This window comes from Acipenser ruthenus, chromosome 10, assembly GCF_902713425.1.
Source record: "Acipenser ruthenus chromosome 10, fAciRut3.2 maternal haplotype, whole genome shotgun sequence".
Lineage (NCBI taxonomy): Eukaryota > Metazoa > Chordata > Actinopteri > Acipenseriformes > Acipenseridae > Acipenser > Acipenser ruthenus.
This window is the reverse complement of record NC_081198.1, coordinates 6597508-6618216: the sequence shown is the minus strand read 5'-3', so window position 1 is coordinate 6618216 and position 20709 is coordinate 6597508. Positions and strand designations below refer to the sequence as shown.

The 20709-nt window shown below is 39.6% G+C and overlaps 1 pseudogene; it reads left to right on the top strand.

Annotated features, from left to right (window-relative positions):
* Window positions 1-613: 613 nt before the first annotated feature.
* Window positions 614-20034, top strand: LOC117407363 (mitoguardin 1-like; annotated as a pseudogene).
* The last annotated feature ends 675 nt before the right edge of the window (window positions 20035-20709 follow it).

The window sequence follows — 20709 nt, the reverse complement described above, 5'->3', positions numbered from 1 at the left end:
GGAGAGACAGATAGGTACAGTAGTAGTGGGGGCAGGGGTGATGGGGGGAGGGTACACGCCTGTCTAGTAGTTGACATCTTCCAGAGCGCTGCTAGGTACGGAATTTCTCCAACAGCTTCTCCTCGCAGGTCTCTCCTCGCTGGACTCCCACAGCTAGACTCCCGGCTCTTTGGTAGAGAGGCTGTTCAGTTGGCTGCCATTTTGTGCTGGCGCACAAATAGGCTAGTTGTCTATTATACTAAACTGCGCTAAAGAAAATACTTAAGCAATACAATAGTTTCTTAAGTAATACAATAATACATAAAGAATGTTCTTTTCCAATTTTAAGGTATCCAAAATTATTATTATTATTATTATTATTATTATTATTATTATTATTATTTGTTTATTTAGCAGACGCCTTTATCCAAGGCGACTTACAGAGACTAGGGTGTGTGAACTATGCATCAGCCGCAGAGTCACTTACAATTACGTCTCACCTCAAAGACGGAGCACAAGGAGGTTGAGTGATTTGCTGAGGGTCACACAATGAGACAATGGCTGAGGTGGGATTTGAACCGGAGACCTCCTGGTTACAAGCCCTTTTCTTTAACCACTGGACCACACAGCCAAAATGATTGCTGTATGCGTGTCCTTGATGCAGTTGAAGGGCCTGGCCCTTAAATCTGCACAGGCAAAACAAGGTAATCTAAATTGGCTCAAGAGTATTGATAGCATTAACCGTGAGCTTGACCCAATCTTGTGGAATGAGTTCAGATGGCATTTTATTGCCATGACTCCAAACCTAATGTATGCTATTTTATAAATGTCACTGCAGGCATGGAGCTGTTTGAGGAGGCCCTGAGACGCTGGGAACAGGCCTTGACCTTTCGCAGCCGTCAGGCCGAGGATGAGGCCAGCTGCAGCTCCGTCAAACTGGGGGCTGGAGACGCCATCGCGGAGGAGAGCATGGAGGTGAGATGCGGTTTTATCTTAATTCAAAACTAGAAAGATCAAACCAAATAAATAATTAATAAAAATACTCCTTGGCTGTTTCTTGATAGTTGTGTAACTTTATCAGTCTGTGTTTCCAAAAATGGTGCAAACTGGAGAAAATGCTTAGTAATGCAGCCCAACTTTCTGTATAGTTTTAATGCATTGCATTTTATATTTCAACTTCAGTTGACCAAGATCAGCAATTCTGTTCTGCCAATTCTGTACGCTGAGGTACAATCATTCAGGTTTGTTACACTTTTTAAGTTAGTCAGTTGGTGTATAAGCTGTGACAAAACTAACGCTCTCCCTGTAATATTATTTAACCAATGAATGGATTTCAGATTGTTATGAAAAGCCTGTGTTCAACTATTATTATTTGAAAGCGTGTCTTGTGGTAATGCTGGCTGTTGATAATTTGAATTGTCAAAGAACAACTTCAGCTACAGCACGCATTTTCCAAGCTGAGACAAACCTCAAATGTAAATATTTAAAGAAGGTATTTTAATTAATTTGCTGAAGAAGTAATATGCTGTATAAACAAAGGCTCAATAAAAGTACTCTCCAGTAATACAGAAAATAATTGTAGGCGCCACTTGTGCAACGTCATATACAGCCTGTGTAAAAGGGTATTTTGTCTCAGGCAGTTGGCACTAAAGTCTAAAATATCAAGTATTTACTGGAATGTTGTTAGAAACAGATGAAGACGTTTGACCACTTTTAGAATTCTAGATCCAGTACATCCTGGGTATTTCATTTATTCACTCTATGAAACATCTGAACCCTTTACAAATTGCGAGGGCATCATTTTGCTAAGGGGTTTCTGAAACGTCCTTTCTCCTGCAGGACATCATTAGTGCTGAATTCATCCACAAACTGGAGTCTCTGCTGCAGAGAGCTTACCGCCTGCAGGAGGAGTTTCAGGCCGCTCTGGGGGCTTCGAATCCCTCGTCTCTTGCTAATGACATTGGTAAGCCACTTGACACAGTGTTTATTCATTTATTTGCAAAATAAACCAGCAAAGCAGTCCTGCCTGGGACTCCTTTCAGTGAGGATATAAATCACTAAACCAATGAAATTAATCAGCATGCAAACTATTACAAATCAGAATGCATCTCAGACTCTCTTTATAAAAGGAAATGACACATGTGCACATATTAAGTCACACAGGATCTGAACGGTGTATTTGCTCCGATCACTCCCAACCGCTAAGAAACAGACTTAAGAAACAGGCTCCCTAAAAGCCTTTCAGGATGTGATTGGGGAACAGTTGTTGTTTTATAAAATGCATGTGAAGTCTGAGGTGCTCATGAATGTGTAGGTTTGACAGCTCTGAAGCTGGAGCGGTGGAATTCACTTGAAAGACATGGCAGCCCTGATCTGTGTGACTCCCAGACTGTGATGAAGCTCTAGAGCAATCTGAGAAATGTATTTCCATTACCTCCATTGTGTCAGATGAATTATCAGTAGAAACAGTAGAGCATTTAAACATAAATAAACAATTTGGCTGTTTCATAGTTTACAAGAATGCAAGCTGAAGCTTCAGCAGACTAAAAACAGGCGGTGGTTTAATCGCTGCAGTATTTGCACCAGCTGTTGGTGATTGAGTGGGGCGGTGTAGGTGGCGACACACTGCACTACATCACAGCTGGTGGTGTGGAAATGTAAAAATAGATTTTTACAGCAACCTTTCAGTTTCTGTGTCATAGGTGATTAAAATAAAGCGGACGTCTATTTCCAGTGTGTTTACCCTGCAGGCCCAGCTGGTGTCAGTTTCAGTAATTAGGACACTGAGCGAGACAGTTGTATGTGTGTGTGAGCTCTGCTTTGTCTTTGTGGGTTTCTGAAAGGTTAAAAAATTCAGCCCGTTACTCCATTGGTGCAAGACTTGAGGTCCTTCATTTGTCCTGTACCTATTTCTTAATCTTCCCTTATGTTTAGCCCCAACCTGAGCAGCACCATTTAGCAGCTTAAGATCCAACCACTTTCTACATTCTGTGCACAACCAAACTATATAAAGCCTTCTGCTCCAAGTTTTGTAGGGGTTAATCGCAATATGCATACAACATTATTCATCACATGTCTAAAGCAGTGCAGCCATACGTGACAGAAAGTCACCCCTAGAAGCCTGCATACAAAGCAAATCACAGCAGACACACTTATTATATTGGGATTCTTCCACCTGTCGCTCAACAAGTGTGCAACAAATGGGTGAATGTCTTGGCATTTTAGTAGCTGGGTGGTTTGACTTTAGGTATCTGTCACATTGTGGTGCTACGTTTTAAAGTATAGAACACGGTTCTGATTTCTGACTTTGAATGTGAAAATGAAGCTGTAAAAAATAGAATTTCCTCTACGACCAGCTGTTGTGTTGGTTGGGAGTTGTAAATTATATTTATTGGCCTCTTACTGGGCTGCCAGCAACTATATACAAATAAAACTTTACAGTAAAGGAATTTTGATTGGACTTTTCTAGGACCAGCTGAACCAGCACCAAGTCCCCTGAACCAGCATAACCAGCTGAAAACCCACTCAGACTAGCATACACCAGTTCTAGTCATATGCGGGATAATTTCTTCCACGGAGACAAATTAATGAATCTGCGACACCAAATCGAGAGGAGTTTATTTATTTGACTTTTCCAGAGTTTATCGCTGGGTTGGCAGTACCTTACACTGGCACCATTATTACCAATGCTGGCAGTCATTATTCTGTCCAGAACTTGACATTGGTGCAAAGGCTTGTCAGATTGGTTGCCATTTCACTTGTTTGGTTCATGGTTCCACACACCTATTTTGAAAGTAGTTTAAGGTTAATGGGGTGTTGGTATTCTGCCACGAGTGTAGATTGTCTCTGTAAATGATTACTAGCTGTAAATGAGGACAGCAGTGTGGAGTAGTGGTTAGGGCTCTGGACTCCTGACTGGAGGGTCGTGGGTTCAATCCCAGCTGGGGGATACTGCTGCTGTACCCTTGAGCAAGGCACTTTACCTAGATTGCTCCAGTAAAACCCAACTGTGTAAATGGGTAATTGTATGTACAAATAATGTTTAAAAATAATGTGATATCTTGTAACAATTGTAAGTCGCCCTGGATAAGGGCATCTGCTAAGAAATAAAATAAAAATAACTAGCTGTTTTACAAGCATTCAAATACAAATTGTCATTTTGTGCATCTGGGAATGCTTCCAGATGAGTAAAAAAATCCAGCAGCCAGAATACTTTTAGTATTTTTTATGTGTGCTATAACAAAGAAAATCGATCCTAGTCATAAAATACAATTATACCTGCATACATAATTAACATTTCAGTATTACGTGTGCTGTGGCTGGCAGGTACACCAAACATAACATTTGACATTATTAGGCAGACTTTTAAAGTATCAAATTATTCTTGCTATTGACAATAATCCACTTTCCAGTCTGGCTGCTTCATTTCTTTACAATAGGACTCTATGGAAACCAAAAGATGGCAACTAAATGCATGTACCCTTCTCAGCTCGCCTGCCATTGCTCACTCTGTGAAGTCTTAATGGTTTATGACTGAAAAGAAGGGGTCTGCTAAGAAGACTTCTTCTGAGAAAGAGGTAGAGAGTGAGACGGTCTGTTTGCGGGACCTGTTCCCTGTGGTCCACACCAGGGGGCAGCACCTTGCCCTGCCCTGGTCTTTTCAAGACCCGGTTCCTAAATGGAGCCATCCTCCCCTGGGAAAAGGTTGAGCTAAAAATAGCCCTGGACAGGCTCCCTGGCATTCTTCTCTGTCGCCTAACTCAGCAGATAGGTCTGCGGAGTAGGCTTTGGAAGCTAACAGTGAAACGCTGTGGAAACAGCCAGCACCTCATGCACCTGATTGGGTAGATCAGCTGTTCTTTATACACGCATGGACCTGCAGTTCTCCCTCAAATTCCATATTCTCTAAAGATAGTGTAACTTTTAAGGTCAGAACCTCCATTGTATGCCTAAGCCAGAGACTGCTGTTTTTGAGAATGACAGAATGGGAAATAAACCTTGAAATAACAGTACTGGATTCTGATGACAAGCCAGAAAGGGTTGTTCTTTTAGGTTTCATTTAGATGTGAAGAACAATGTAGAAATGTCTTGTATGTTGGGGGGGGGGGGGGGGGGGGGATAGAGTTGGCAGCTGTTTACAGTATTAACATAAGAAGACAAACTAACTTAACCCTTTCATGGGTGAAATATTAAAAATAGCTGGAAAAAAATGTATTTTTGGAGAGAAAAGGGCATCCTCATATGACGTCATCATCCATTTGCATCTTCCATGTGTCCCCATATAAACTAGTAGAGTTTTTTTGGTTTTGTCTGTCCCCATATGAAGTCCCCATGTATGAAAGGGTTAAAATATGTACAACGTCCATGTGTTTTCATGTGTGCCCTTTGCAGCAAGCCCAGGGTCCCCATACTGTACATGCACAGTCCAGGGCTCACTCTGCTATCTATATCTTTCCCAGGCTGAGTTTATCATACACATTCCACTTCAGCGGGAATCAGCCAGGTCTGCTTGAGCACATTTTATGTTTGACCTTTCCCAGCTGTCGGATCATGCTGTTTCCATTAATTTGAGCCCTGTAATAAAACCCCCAAGACCCTCTGTTTCATCCACAGTGCACCCATGTTCTAAAGCAATAAGACATTACTCATCATCAATATCTTCAGTAGCCAGCGGTATTGTTGGGTGAGTGACAGAATGGACCATTCATTCAACAACACTTCATGCTGAAGTAAGACCTTTACATCTGCATTTAGTGGCTTCAACATTCAGAATAAAAATAGGACTACTCTGACATACACAAGAGATATATGAGATCTGATTATAATCGGAATAAATTGCGATGATGTAACTGAAATAAGATCTTTCTTCATTGCTGCATGTCAAATCCACTTACGGTCGTGGTCAATCCTGCTCCATTGTGGTTTTGCTTGTTTTTTTGTTTTTTTTTTCATTGATTGTTCTTAATAGCTTAGGGCAGGTCTTAATTCTCCAACTAGAGGGTTAACAAGGTAAGAAAAGCATCAATCCGAAAGAGCAAGTTAAAGATACACATTATTGCAGTCCTTCAACAGGGGGCACTGTGTGCTATGCAAAAAGCTGCCTATAGAATAAAGCAATATTAATACGCATGTATTTATTTAACTCTACATGTTATTGATGTGTCTGCACATACGCAGGTGCTGGGCAGATTTGTTTAGCCACAGAGCAGGTGCAGGAGACACAGCTGCAGTTGGAGTGCTACCCCTCAACCTTGTCAGAGACCTCTGTCTGTGAGGGCAATTCCTTTTTCAAATCCATTTAGACAACACAGTTTTGTATTGTGGTCAACTGCATGGGTGTTTTGATCTCATTCCTCCAGAATTCATTTTAAATGATTAGTCGCGCTATAGTCATCCGGTTTTGGCAATGAAAGGGCTTTACTACGCATGTCAAAAAGGCCATTGTAGTTGTAGCATATTCCAGTGACATTTAGGTCCTTATTGTTTGAACCTTCAGAGTATCGCAGGTGACATGGATTTGTAATATGACTATCCTGTAAGGTGCTGCTTCACCTGCAATGTTCCCAACTTATGGGCACTTAAAACTAGCCCTTTTCTGTTGAACTGTGAGAGGAGAGCAAACCAGCGTTTCAGAGTAGCCTGCTCTGCTCTTCTGTAAGTCCTTGCATAACATTTTAGCACAATTTAGACTTCTGCAGCAACGGTTTTCCTTTGATAATGAAATCCAGTGATCACGCAAATACCTTACAAGGTCTGCAAATGCTTCTCGTAATGATTTGCAAACATTCCTCATGTAGAAAATCACAGCAGTTGGCCACAACAGTTCAAGAGTTTGACAGCATATGGTTTTATTTGTGGGCTGTGATAAACTGCTACTTTTTTGGCTGGTGAAAGGGATTTTCAGACTCTGCTGCTTCCTGAACTATACCATCATATTCATCCATAAAAAGCAGGAATTTGTCTGAAATTGCATTTTGCTGCCAACTTGAAACTTAAATCTTAGGAAGAAAACCCGACGTAGAAAGTATTTTGTCCATTCGCTCCATTTCTTAATGGTTTTCATTTAGATTTACACAGTTCAAAGCATGGATTGTTCAAAGATAGTTTTAAAGCATGTTAATTCAGGACGATTCTTTTGAGTTCTGTGTCTGCTAGGGTGTGACTTCATTACACACCCTGAATGTACAATCTTGTAAAGGGAGAAGCTGTACTAAATACACTTAGGAAATAGTTCTTCTGTTTATCTTTCTGAATGGATTCTCATAAACAAAATTAAGCATAAGTGTGAAGCTCAACATATTAAGAAAGCAAAGCAATATCACAAGTTTTTTTGTGTGGGTGGGCATTATACAGTATTAGATTTTTATACAACAATATATACAGTGTTTATTTACACTATTTGGTACATCACGCTGTCAGGATGTCGCACACGACAGGCCTTCCTGGTTGCACCTCAACAGATTCAATGCACTGCAGAGAGTGGGAATCTGGTCCTAATAAAGATGTCTAACTTCAAGGAGTGAAAGAAAAGAAAAAATACAGAGCTGGTTCCTTACTCCTCCTGGTCTGTCACCTGGGGGATAGCTGTGTCTGTGCTGAGCTTTGCTTTAATTAACCTATCCTCTACAAGAAATAGCAAAGGACCTGCTTTCCTCGCCCCCTCTCAAGTCATGAGAAGCATGTGTGTGCAAAACTCTGCATAAAAAAAAAGAAGAAATCTGTTTACTTCTTGTAACTATGTACAGCACTGACGAGACAGGAAACTCCAAAAGCAATTCTGCATCTTTTTCAGCTCCTGCATCTATACTGTTTTATAACCTATAGGTTGTTGTAGTGTCTCCATCTTTTTAATAAGAGGCTAAGCTTGGATTCAAACCCAGGATTATGTCAGGAAAGAAAAGTGACTGCTCATTTACAGGAGTGTCCTGTGATTAACAAGCCGGTAGCTTCATGGAAAATTTGATCTGCCGTTTTAAAAGGTTGTCTGTCTGTCCGACCCATTGCGATCATTTGAAATCACTGTTAAGGTATGTGAATCCGTTGGTAAACGGGTCCAGTGAGCATGCTGGTATCAAGCCACTTATCCTCTGTAAGGGCTCCTAATTTTAGCACAGCCATAGTAACTGATAGCCGTGACATTAGGTAGCTGAAAGCTGATATGGAGAGGAAGCAGGCAACAGCAAAACTAGACTGAAACGCGGCCCAGAATGAAACAGAAACATGAGTTTGTACTAGAAAAACATCAGCAGAGCTTTGATTTAACAACTTGGGAGAGTTTGTCAGTGAAACAGACCGGCAACACTTGGCATAATATGCCTTGAATTTCATTCTTTGGGGTGGAGGGTAGGAGGGAGAGCAGACAAAATAAAAATTTCCCAGAACATTAAGCATTTCAAAGTGACAAGCAGCTTCACTTCTCTTGGCTGCAAAAGCACTTAATAGCACTTCTCTGTGTAGCAAATGAATTGGACCTGGCCTGACACAAAGACTTGCCTTTATAGGTAATCGTTTATAATTTCATTCAGCAGCTTTGACAATTTCTTGACTGTTTTGAGGAGGGGAGTTATTAATGGCAGCCATTATACAGATTTTTTGTATTATTATTATTTGTTTATTTAGCAGACGCCTTTATCCAAGGTGACTTACAGAGACTCGGATGTGTGAACTATGCATCAGCTGCAGAGTCACTTACAATTACGTCGCACCCGAAAAATGGAGCACAAGGAGGTTAAGTGATTTGCTCAGAGTCACACAATGAGTCAGTGGCTGAGCCGGGATTTGAACCAGGGACCTGCGGGTTACAAGCCCTTTTCTTTAACCACTGGACCACACAGCCTCCTATACAAATTGAATACAAAATTGAATAGGAATAGTTTGAATGGTCAACAAATTCAGTTCACCTATAAAATATTTATTAAACCTAATTTCCCTGAGGGGAAGTATTGATTTTAAATACAGTATGAAAGGACATATATATTATAGTGAAGCTAAAACATATTGCCGTTTTAAGGAGAAAATACAAAAAATCTTGTGAAAACACTACTCCCATCATCCTGGAATATTAAGCTATGTTCTCTTCATGTTCATTTTATACAACAAGCAGCTTGGTGAAAAAATCTGCTTTTAACATGTAAATAGTGACCCACAGTTTGAACTGGACCATAAGCTTGATAAATCTGGTTTTAATTAAGGAATTGTGTCACATAAAATAGGCAAGTGGTTCTGTTAGATATCAGGAGATAGAAACAATACCATTGTTTTCAGGCCCCATCCTGTATTGATAAAGATGTAATTTATTATTATTATTTTTGTGTATATGTATATATTTATGATAGACACAGACATCATATAGCTGCTTGATGACTTCTGTCTGAGGGACACATTGAGCATCGCGTCTACAGATTCATTCGTCTCCACGGCTGAGGTAAGAAAATGCACAGGAACCATGAAGATACTGGTTTCCATTGTCTTTGCATGGTAAGAGAGTGTGTGTGTGTGTTATAGCAATGCTTTGTGTGGTTTCTATGTGAAACATGATGGAAGTCTATGCAATGACCAAGCTCACCTGACTGTGGTTAAAGGCTTGTGAATAAAATTTGAGCATTGTGGAAGCAGAGCATGCAAACCAGAGATAGCTTGATATTTCAGTCCTGTAACTGTTATTAATCCACAGAACACTCCAAGGATAAAAACCACTGCAGTGTGAATATTTATGAGCAGTCACTGTTTCAAAGCTTTTTATGACTAATATAAACCTAGATGCCATTAATGAATCATGTCTACTAAAGCATTAGGATTTTATCATGAAGTTAAAGCGCACACGGCTGTTTATGATTTGTCAGCTAGAATGTCCGGTGAAATGTATTATGTATTTATTTATTTAAAATAAACATTAAAAGAAAGTTTGGCTGCCCTAGCTTTCATTACAAAAACATACAGAAAATGAAAGATCATGCAACTTGACAGAGCGATGATGAGTCTGTCTCTGGAGTAAAATGGGTTCCTCTTGATCTGCCACAAAACCAGCACTGCCAGCAGACAGGAGGAAACCTGAGAACACATTTCACATGCTAAAAAAATAAAAGAATAGCCATGTGAAGACGTGAAAAGGTTTGCATGTTCTTCCATGCAACCTGTATTAACAGTCTTAAATGTATATATTTCAGTGTATCAGTCCTAAAAAGAAAGTGACACATCAGCAGCAGAACTCATGTTTTTGGGATGTTTGATTGAACTTTATAATTGTCCACTTTAGGCTGGATGTATCTATACATGATATGGGGTTTTAGCAGGAGAGAGCCCTAGATTTAAAACAAATCGTATTTAATGGTGTGTTTTTAATGGTGTGTTATTTAATGGTTTGAAGACTATATATCTAGTCTGTTGTTAATGATGCAATGCAAATCAGACCACACTACTGAACACTTTGATTACACAGAAGTTTAGATTGTTTTGGTCCCTGTTGAAACCATGTGTGCCAGTTCACATGTTTTGGCAGAGAGTCTGAGATAACACGAAAATGCATGCCTCCCTACACCTGATATCCTTTAACTGTGTGTTCCGGACAATTTCCACAATTCCGATAGTTTAGCAGCAGAAATCGAGTGCTGCCTGGAGATTGTTGCCGTGGCAACTGTTTTGACTGCTGCTGGAATGTTCTTGTACATCTGCAAGACGTTTTAATCTTCAAGTTCAGAGGATCTTATTAGACCAAGATTAGAGAACGCGTATTTACAGACTTATTTTTGCCTGTTTGTTTTTTATGAAACCTCAAAGTACTTTAAGTAAAGTTCTCGCTTCACTGATCCAGATAAGCACTAATGCTGGACTAGCTATTGTTACCCAAGGCACAGTCTGGCCCAGCTTTGGTTCTCTTGTCACCAAATGCATACAATTAAAAACACTGCATTATGGTAATCTCTCAGTATCATTCTAACTGAACGTTATCACTTGGTTGTGTATTTGGTTTGAATAGGGTACAGTAGAGGGAAGGTTATAGAGAGAGATGACCAGATTGCTGAAGCAACTCTGGGGATGTTATAGATAAGTTTGTGCTATTAAAAAAAAAAAAACAGGGCTAATGAAATCTTTACAATAATAATAATAATAACAATAATAATAATAATAATAATAATAATAATAATGATTCTTTGGCGAACGCGTATTTTACCCAATTGAAACTGTTTCTCAGCCCTTTTGAAATTGTTGACTGTTGACTGTTGACTGCTGTCTGAACCATGTTTAAGGACTGATTGTCAAGCTCTCTAAATTCATTTATATGTGTAAACCAGATGGCACTGAGCTCTTTGGTAAAGAAGAAGAAACAAGTTTGGCAAATTTGTAGAAAGATTGCAAGTTTGGTTGTGTTGGGTTTGTATCGTATAGCTAAATAGTATTTGCGTAGTCAGAGAATAACAGAAATATTTTCTATCTTCAAGTCAGTAAACTGACATGCCCGAGCATTTGTCATTTAGGAGATCCTTTCGGTTATAAAGGAGCAGCTGATGCCAATGTTTAGCGTTTTTCTTGCATCCAATGGCTGATGTGTTTTCACAGCTGCTGCTCTATTTAGGGACTCGCTCGCTGTCTTTTCAGGCATGCCAGCAAAGAGATGAGTCAGGCTGAGGGAGGAAGGGTGAAAGAATCAAACCGTTCAGGATCTCAGGGCTGCTTCCTACCTTTTTAGTCGACCGAATTGACAGATTGATGATTAATCCGGGTTGCTGGGGTAGGAACTGGCTTCCTTTTGAACTGCCCATGGCCTCACTGAACCCTGCTAGACATCATACAGTTAACAAGATTGGTATGAACACATGACACATGTTGTAGCCATTAAACTCAGATGAATTTCTCTTTCTGGTTGGCCACAGAGGACGTATTCATGCTGAGATAAGAATTCTTATTTCTTTCCTTACAGCCCTGTCCCATTGTTGATTCTAACGTTCAATGCCAGTTTACGAGTATATTAAACTTGCAATGAATGAATTATGCTCGGGTGTTTTTCTGTTAAATAGGTTTTACCTTTAATTTCGGTGTGCCCCTCTATTCCAGGAGTTGTTTTCAATTCCCCACTCCATAATCTGGACAAAGCTTTGTAAATAAATAACATTTTATAATTGCTGTTTTCATCCGTGTCAGAAGGCATGGAGATTAAGTGTCGATGTATTTTGTAAATAGAGACTCCAAGTCTAGTTCTGAAAAGGACTGTGCACCGGCAGTTAGAACCTGTTGAACATTTAATTACTGATGCTACTAAAAGCACACTATGCTTCTGTCTGCCTTCACTGAAAAGAGATAACGCTCAGTCTTGGCTCCTAACACTCAATAATAGCACTATTTTAATGGCTACCCAGTGATAACATGCTGGAGTATGGATAAGGTGGCATTCTTAATGACAGAGATTATATACAGCTTTCATTTAATACTGTTGGTAAATAGACAAATGTTTTACGTCTCTATTTATTACATTGCTTCTCATGTTTATATCCTATGAAAATTTCAATATCCCAAAAACCCATTCCGACTTGCCTACTCTTGCATGCTACTGTTTTCCAACCTACAGCTTAATGACTTAATTTTGACCATATAAAACGTCAGTGGATGATTGAATGGCTGAGAGCTCTCCAATGATTTCTGTGAAACTAGTGTAATGCTGTATTATCCTTTAGAGACAAAGAAATGTGCCACAGCTGGCCGGAACTAAGAAGTCCTTGTTCTTGTTTCCACAGCTGTCGGAGCACAGAGAGCTTCGGAATGCCTTCGCTCTGGGTGCTCTGTGTCACTGCCCGCTGTACAAAGAGGCTCTGCATCAGTCTGAGGAAGCGGGGGGAAGGGGGGAAGGGGGGGGGGGGGGGGGTTGTTTACTCACCTGTACCAACCTCTGTGCGTGGATGAGAAGAAATATAACTAAACAGTAGCACCTTGAAAGGAGGGGACTGCTTGGTTAATAAGCCTCTATTTGTGTTTTCGCTCTCTCAGGACAGAGATGCTGGAGTGTTTGGGGGACACTGATTATCTCGCCAAGTTGCATTGTGTGCGCCAGGCATGCCAGGTAAACTTTATGAAGCTTCCCATGTGGTATCCTCTTTAATCAATAACCGTACGCTTCATTGGATTGCTTTGATCTTCTTGATTCATGGCTTGTTTCCTTAATAATATTAAATCATTACATCTCTGTGTATTGTTATGATCTTGAAGAGTGTAAAAAAGTCTTCTGTTTTTAAAAAATGAAGTTTCATAAACGGTTCTAAATCCTTATGCAAAAGGTGGTACATTTCCCAAAACTTAGATGGCCTTTACTATCGCTGTACAGTATTAAAATGCCTTGTTGTGTGAGTGTTTGTGTGTGCAATGTTTTGTTACCCCCAGAATTCACGGCAAACTGTTATCCTGTGTTTTACTGAAATGCAGAATATGAACATGATTGTTCTGAAAAAAACATTCTGATTGCCGGCATTTTTTTTTTTAGCTGGGGGAAAATGTTCTAAATGAACAACTCTACCTCTATTTATCACATGGATTTATCTTTTAATTTCCATTGTTAAATTAAAGTAAACCACTTCTGTAAGTACATACATGTGATGAATTTGTGATGAATTGGTGTCTCATAGAAGTGCAGGGGAGTCGAGCAGTGTTATGTAGCTTGAAAAGGCTTGAGAAGGTTTGCCAAACAAGGGTTTTCTCTAATTGTTGTAAGATAAGGAATACAACACCCCTTTTCTTTTATTAGGTCATTCTCTCTGAAGCTGGAACTCGGACATTTCTTGCTGAAACAGGAAAAAAGATTTTGTCAGCTATAATAGTGAAAGCACGCAAGGTAATGTTAGTAAATACACACTTACTAAGCAGTGATGGCTATATCATGGCCTGTGTCAACACCCATGATGTGAGATTTCCAAAGCGAGAGAGGTTTGTTCAGTGTAGTGGTAGAAATGGTAACTGAAGTCAAAAGGCAGCCATGTGTGAATGGTTCCTTTTTGTTTGTTGCTAAACATTTAGCCTTTTCCTAATAGTTTGCAAGACTTTGAACTGACCTCTCTGTCATTTATCACGCACACACAAAACCAGTCAACTTGTGATTGCAACAAATAAGGCAAGAACCAATTACGCAATTGGTTTACAGGGATGCCTGTGCAGCAGAGAACTTAAAAATAGATTGGGACTAAAGAAGTGTTTACAAGAGGAGATGTCTACAGGCTTTAAAGGCAACTATTTTAAATGTATCAAACAAATTCTTAAAGTACAGAAGTATGGTGTGTGTAATGTATATGAGGTAAAATATAAATATATTTTCAGTTTCATTAGAAATGTCACCTACAATAGACTCATTTTAATAATCTTGATACACAAAGTGCCTTTTTTAATGATTAAAGTGGCAGCAATATTTAGATTTTCCACTGTTCAAGTTCAATTGAGTTATCCCTCCGTTAAGTGAAATCACATGGTTCATTGTTACTTGACAGCAGTTCTCTAGAGATTGTAACCGTCTCTGATCTGTCACTTTCAGTAAATCCCTGCAGTGCGAGTTTTGCTTTGTTTACCCACTTACAGAAACCCTGATAATAAGGGGCGCTTGTGATTGCCAGTCCTGATGTGGAGTGAAAGTGCCTATTCCTTGATGTGCTTGTTGGTTTGTACTGTTACAGAGCCCAAAGAGATTTGAGGAGGTCTTTGAGGAAATGATTGATTTCTTAGAGCAAACAGACCACTGGGAGAACACCAAACTAGAACTTGCTACACGAGGGGTGAGTTTATTAACAACTGGTCAAGTGAAGCTACTGCTTGTTTGTGGCAATTTAAATTGTGCAACACTGCGTATCAAATAATAAAACAATTTTACTCCTTAATCTCAAAAGGGATGAATTTAACATTTTGCAGATTTAGTCCAAATAAAGACTGTCCTGAGATGCTTGGATCTGCTCATTTGTGATTTGGATAGTCATAGGAACCTTTTGAGTTTCCATAATGATATTTTCTCAGTATTGATTTATTGTTTGTGCTCTTCACAGGTAAAGCATCTGAATTTTTATGACATAGTCCTGGACTTCATTCTGATGGATTCTTTTGAAGATATAGAAAATCTGCCCGTTTCTATCCAGAATGTTGTCAACAATCGCTGGCTCAATAGTTCTTTTAAAGAAACTGTACGTTTTGGTTTGTTACAATTCTACTGGAATCTCCTAGAAATCCCAGCGTATTCTTATAAAGAGCCTGTAGGCAGCTCTAATTCTCAACTGCTGCCATGTGCTTCTTGTAGGATAACCCTGTAGACATGAATATATGTTTGGCTTTGCCCTATAGGCATACTTGGGCTAATCTCTTTTAAAATGGAAGGTCAGTGTCAGATGAAGCCTGGCTTTTTCCTGGCACAATCGGCCCAGTGAACCTCCAGCAGTATTTTTGGATGCTGCTGTACTAGGAGAATGACATGCATCATCCAGCACGTGTTATCAACACCATTCAAACCAACCATTAAACGCTGGAAAAGAACAGTTTCGCACAGCAGAGGGGAACAGGTGGGGAAGTGGCTGACTTAGTAATGTGAAGTCATGAAAACTCCACGTTTGTGCCTGGCTTCGCTCCCTGTAGACGAGGAGATGGAGGTGGAGATCAGTCCCAAATGCACTGGCCCCACATTTAAACAATCAATATTAGCTTTCAGAGGTTAACCTAGGGGTCCACTATTCTGAAGGATCAAGTGGGTTCAATAATTCTATGTAGGGGGTCCCTAAATGGCTCATCTGGTAAAAGCAGACGGTTTTCGCTGGGGACTCCGGGGGCTGGGGGGGTTGGCGTTCCCGGGGTTCTCCTCATCGCTCTGTGGCGACCCCTACAGGTGCTGCGTGAGCTTGGGGGCGGAGATTTGCTGGGCTGGTCTTTGACCTCCAGAGGCCAGTAGCCTGCAGACATCCGCTCTCGAGTTCCTGGGTGTAAAAAGACGCAGATTGGCTCGTGGGATTGGAGGACGCCCACTGAGCCTCGGCTCCCTGAGCTGTGTGGGGAATCGCCGTGGTGAAGGAGGAAAATAATAATAATAATTGGGCATTCCAAATTGGGAGAAAATCGGAGGTAAAAATAATTTGAGATTCTAAATTAAAAAATAATAATAATAACAATAATAATATTAATAATTCTGTGTCTTCAGTTGTTGAGTGCAACAACTTTAATTCAATTCAAAATAATTACGATGGGTTTTTTTTTTTTTTTTTAATAACATTACTAAAATATGACTAATATGGTTGTTTATGGAGCTATAATTTGGATTTAGTCCAGGCCATGGTTTCATGTAGGAGGTGGTTTACATCTGTGGCAGTGAAGTTTTTAGTCTAACTCCATTGTTAATATGATTTCTAACCACAGATTTCTTGTTTTTAAACTATTAACAGATGTTTATTTTTGTTAATTCTTAAACCTTTCAATTAATCAAATGGAGGGGCCTTAGATTTATTAATGTTAATGTCCAACATTTTATATATATATATATATATATAAAATGTGTGTGTGTGTGTGTATATATGTATATATATGTGTGTATATGTATAATTTCATTGAAAAGTGACTTGCAAAAGTTAATCAGACAGGAATCATACAATCACTAAACAAAAGGTTTTGTACTGGTACAAATATTGCTACTGTATTGATCATGCAATACCAATACATTGCCAAGAAATCTCATTCCAGAAGATTTATTTCTCTCACCCAGAAGCTGGATATTTTGTCATCGTTGCTGGGTTTTGATTATTTAAGTCCTTATTTGGAAAACTTTGGGAAAGTATTAGTGTGGTAGGCTGTGTCTGAAAGCCAGCATCACAGTGATGTGGGTCTACATTCCTTAATGTTGTTTCTGTGAAAAGAATGTGAAGTATTTCTTCTTGAAAACTTGTCTGAAGAAATGACAGTTGGCTTTAACTTTGGGAACGAGTTGTTGTAATTGTTTGCTTTTTATTTTTCTGTGCCAGCAGTCACTAGTAGCTTTTAACCCTGCATCAAATTACTCTCATAATGTAGTCACCAGTGTTATTGGTATATAAACTGTGTAGTTACTAAAGCTGTTTTTATGAAAAATCAGATGTCTTTAAGGTGTGCTCTGCAAAACGTTAACTGCTTTTTGCTTGAGAGAGTCACATTAGACAAAAAGAGATGCGATTACTACCATAGACTCACACTTTGGTGTCATATGGGGTCATCCTGCATTTTTATCTTCCATATATCCCCATATAAGGACTAGAATTTTTTTTTGTGTGTGTTTGTTTTCTCTGTCCCATATCAGGTCGCCGTGCATGAAAGTGTTAAGTACATAGGAATTCACTACAAACTAATGATTATATAGTAATGTTTTACTGAAATACGCATTCATTGCATTTCCTTGTATGCAAGGGAAGTCTTGTTTCCAACCTGCAAATCAGTGTTTTTTTGGGGGGATTTTAATGTGGTTTCCAGTTGATCCCAACGTGTTGTAAATGTATTCCTGTATTGTCGGTATAAACAGGTGCCCGATGGCTTCATTGCACACTTTTATGCTGTATGTGAACACGTCAGCCCAGTTTTGGCTTGGGGATTTCTTGGGCCCAAAAGCTCCCTGCATGACTTCTGCTCCTTCTTTAAGGTACAAAGACTATATAACTAATTTGCTTAAAAAAAAATAATTGTATGAATCACTTATCCTAACAGGAAAAAAGAGTGAGCAGGGGAGGGAGGGGGGGGACGGAGGGGGGGGGGGGGGGGGGCTGAGTGCAAACGCCATGGGGATTTACAGCAGTATTAATTCAGAAGCTTGAAGGCTATTAGACTTGTGCTGTTTTAACATCTATCTTAATGTGTTGATATTACCATGGAGAAGGTATTTATTGTAGTTCTGCTCATGCCAAGTGTCTGTTATGGGTGTAAGAAGGCTGCATAACTCCTGTACCTCCTTCAGCTAAAATCCACAAGTGTCCACAGGCAGGACTTGGTGCAGTGGATGAAGATACTGCCTTTAGGCATGTTGGTTTAATCCTGACACGTTGTTTTAAGAGCAGAGGTAACTGGGGTTTAAATTATTCATTACTGCAGTGTTACTATGCCTGCTTGTTGTGCTTCTGTGTCTACACGTAGTGTATTTTGTTATTTGTTTCATTAGAAAGTTGGGGTTGATAAGCATGGCATAGATAAATCCAGCAGCTCTGCCCCGCCAATCATAATTTATTACAGTGAAAAAGAGAGAACTTGCCAGTCTGGCCCAGAAGTGCTGTTCGGAACATGTGGTCGTTGTTGTTTTACTGCTACTAAAAGGACTGGATGGGTCAGTCTTCTCACAGAAGTGTAAATTGGCATGAACTCTAAATAGCATATGGCTGCACACTTGTTAGACACAAACATTTGCAGAACTATTAGCAACTGTTCCATTGTGATTAACACATTGGGTCTATAACCTATTTGATTTGATTGGAGCGTTATTACCACATGTATTACATGTAATGGTAGAAGGTCATAATGGGATAAAGTGTTTTTTTTTTTAAAAACAGTTATTTTAAAAAGAAATCTCCGCAAGATACAGTAAAATCTGTTCTCTCGCACAGGATCAGGTGCTGTTCTTTCTCAAAGACATTTTCGACTTGGAGAAGGTGAGGTACACCAGCACAGAGAGCCTGGCGGAGGACATGCTGCAGCTGCTGCACCGCCACTCCGAGCTCCTCATGGCTTACCTGGGAGCTGAGGCTCTGAGGCACGTCAACGGCTGTGTGAGCAGCCAGAGCCACGTGGTGACCAGTGGACTACTGGAGGCACATGTGTAGTGACCCAGCACCTGCATGCACATCGACCAGCTTTACTCGATTAGCCTGAGCCCTAGTGTCTAAGAAATTATTAGCACCTCAAAATGCGCAGCAATGCAAGTTCAAGATGGACTCAGGGAAGGTTTCCACAGAATGGTATCAGGGGTTCAAAATTCCAATGTATTATTATTATTATTATTTATATATAAATGTTACTAATATTTGTTTGGTTTTAAACCTGGTGAGATCTGTTGAACAACTTGAAAAGGATTTGCTGTTTATCTTGGTGGTTGTTTTCATTTGAGATACTGTAATCCCTGCAATAATTGTGTTGCACCTTGGATTTATGGAATTCTATCTGCCAAATTGTCATGTGAATTATTTCCTTAAGAATAAGTATGTGGCCATGAAATGAGTTGTTGCTTGTCATATGGATTGAGGTGTAGATATTTAATGCTGTATTACGATTGTAAACCTAAAGCCATGTTGCTGCTTTGTATGCCTTGTTGGAATATTTATTTCAACACTATGTAATCACTACTAGGCCTTGATAGAGGTTTTCTATAGAGATTATACATGGATCTCAAACGGCTGGTACATGCATAGCACTCTTCTGTTTGAAATGCTGTAAGCTTGTGTCTGTGTAATGAAATGCAGTGCTGCAGTGAATGTATCATTCTGTTTTTTAATGTGCAAAAGCCTTACTCTCTCTCGGTATACAAATCCATCATTGCTCTAATTTATGAGGTGACAATGATCGGAGCAGACCTCCGACTGGCGAGACAGGTACGTTAACATGCTACAGTAAGATGCATAGGAGTAGGTGAAATATATACTCCACAGATTTTGTTTGTGGAATAAGCCATTCTTCTAGAATTTCCTGCAAAATTGGAGCCCATGGACAGAAATCCTTTTTTAAACAAATGAAGTTGTGTAAATGTTTCTTTTGGGATAATTCCACCTGCATGCTACATTCTGCAAACTGCATCCCACCTAGCAAAAGCAGCATTCTCATATTTGGAATCTAAACGATCATATGTGGGAGATTCAGTTTGTTTGATTTTATGTTCAACGTTAGTATTTCTGCACTGAGTATGCAGAATGCTAATCTGAATTTAAAATGCATGTGAATGTGCTGATTGGAGTTTTAAAAGGTCAGCAAGAGAACTCTTTAAGAAACACATCCCCACAAAACATTAGCTGCATTGTCCCTTATTTATGTGTGTGTGTATGTAAATACATGTATAGTGTGTGTGTATATATATATATATATATATTCTCAACAAATAAAGACTAAACACAATCCCTGTAGTTGTGTGTCTGTTTGTATTGGTGTTTTATAGCACTTGGGTGAACAGAGCACTCCCGTTGGTGGAACACAATTCCTTGCCGTGGGAGGCGGCTGTGCGTTGGCTGGATCTCTTTAGACCCTCCACTGAGCTTGTTTTTTTTGCATGCAGGTTTTTCTTCAGAAGGGGGCCGTTTTGTAATCTCAGTAAGAAATGATTGCACAGCTGGGTGGTTGCAGTACAACAGACTTTACAGTGTGTTATCTTAAATCATATTGCTTATTCTACAGTTACAAGACAGTCTGGATTTACACAAGTAATACATGGATTAATGGGCTGCTCATAATTGTTTAAGTGCAGTGTGCTTGAGAAAGTATGTAAACTCAGTTGGTGAAATAGACCAGGCAGTGACAAAAATATCACTGGGGTATATGGATACGGAGTTGAAAAGCAAACATTTAAGGCAACATTTGGCCTAAACTTAGTTACTTACTAAGCTTGTTGGGGATTTTCTCAAAGTTATTATCATAACCCTGGTATGCAGCAAAAGGGTTTAATGATCCAGTCATCTCAGCCCCTTCACACAGCAGTGAAACTGTCTGGAGGTAAGAGCACAGTGAAATCGAGAAGGTGCGCCAAAGATGGACCAGCATGGCAAGGTCATTTCTGGAAAAATAAAATGTAAAAGG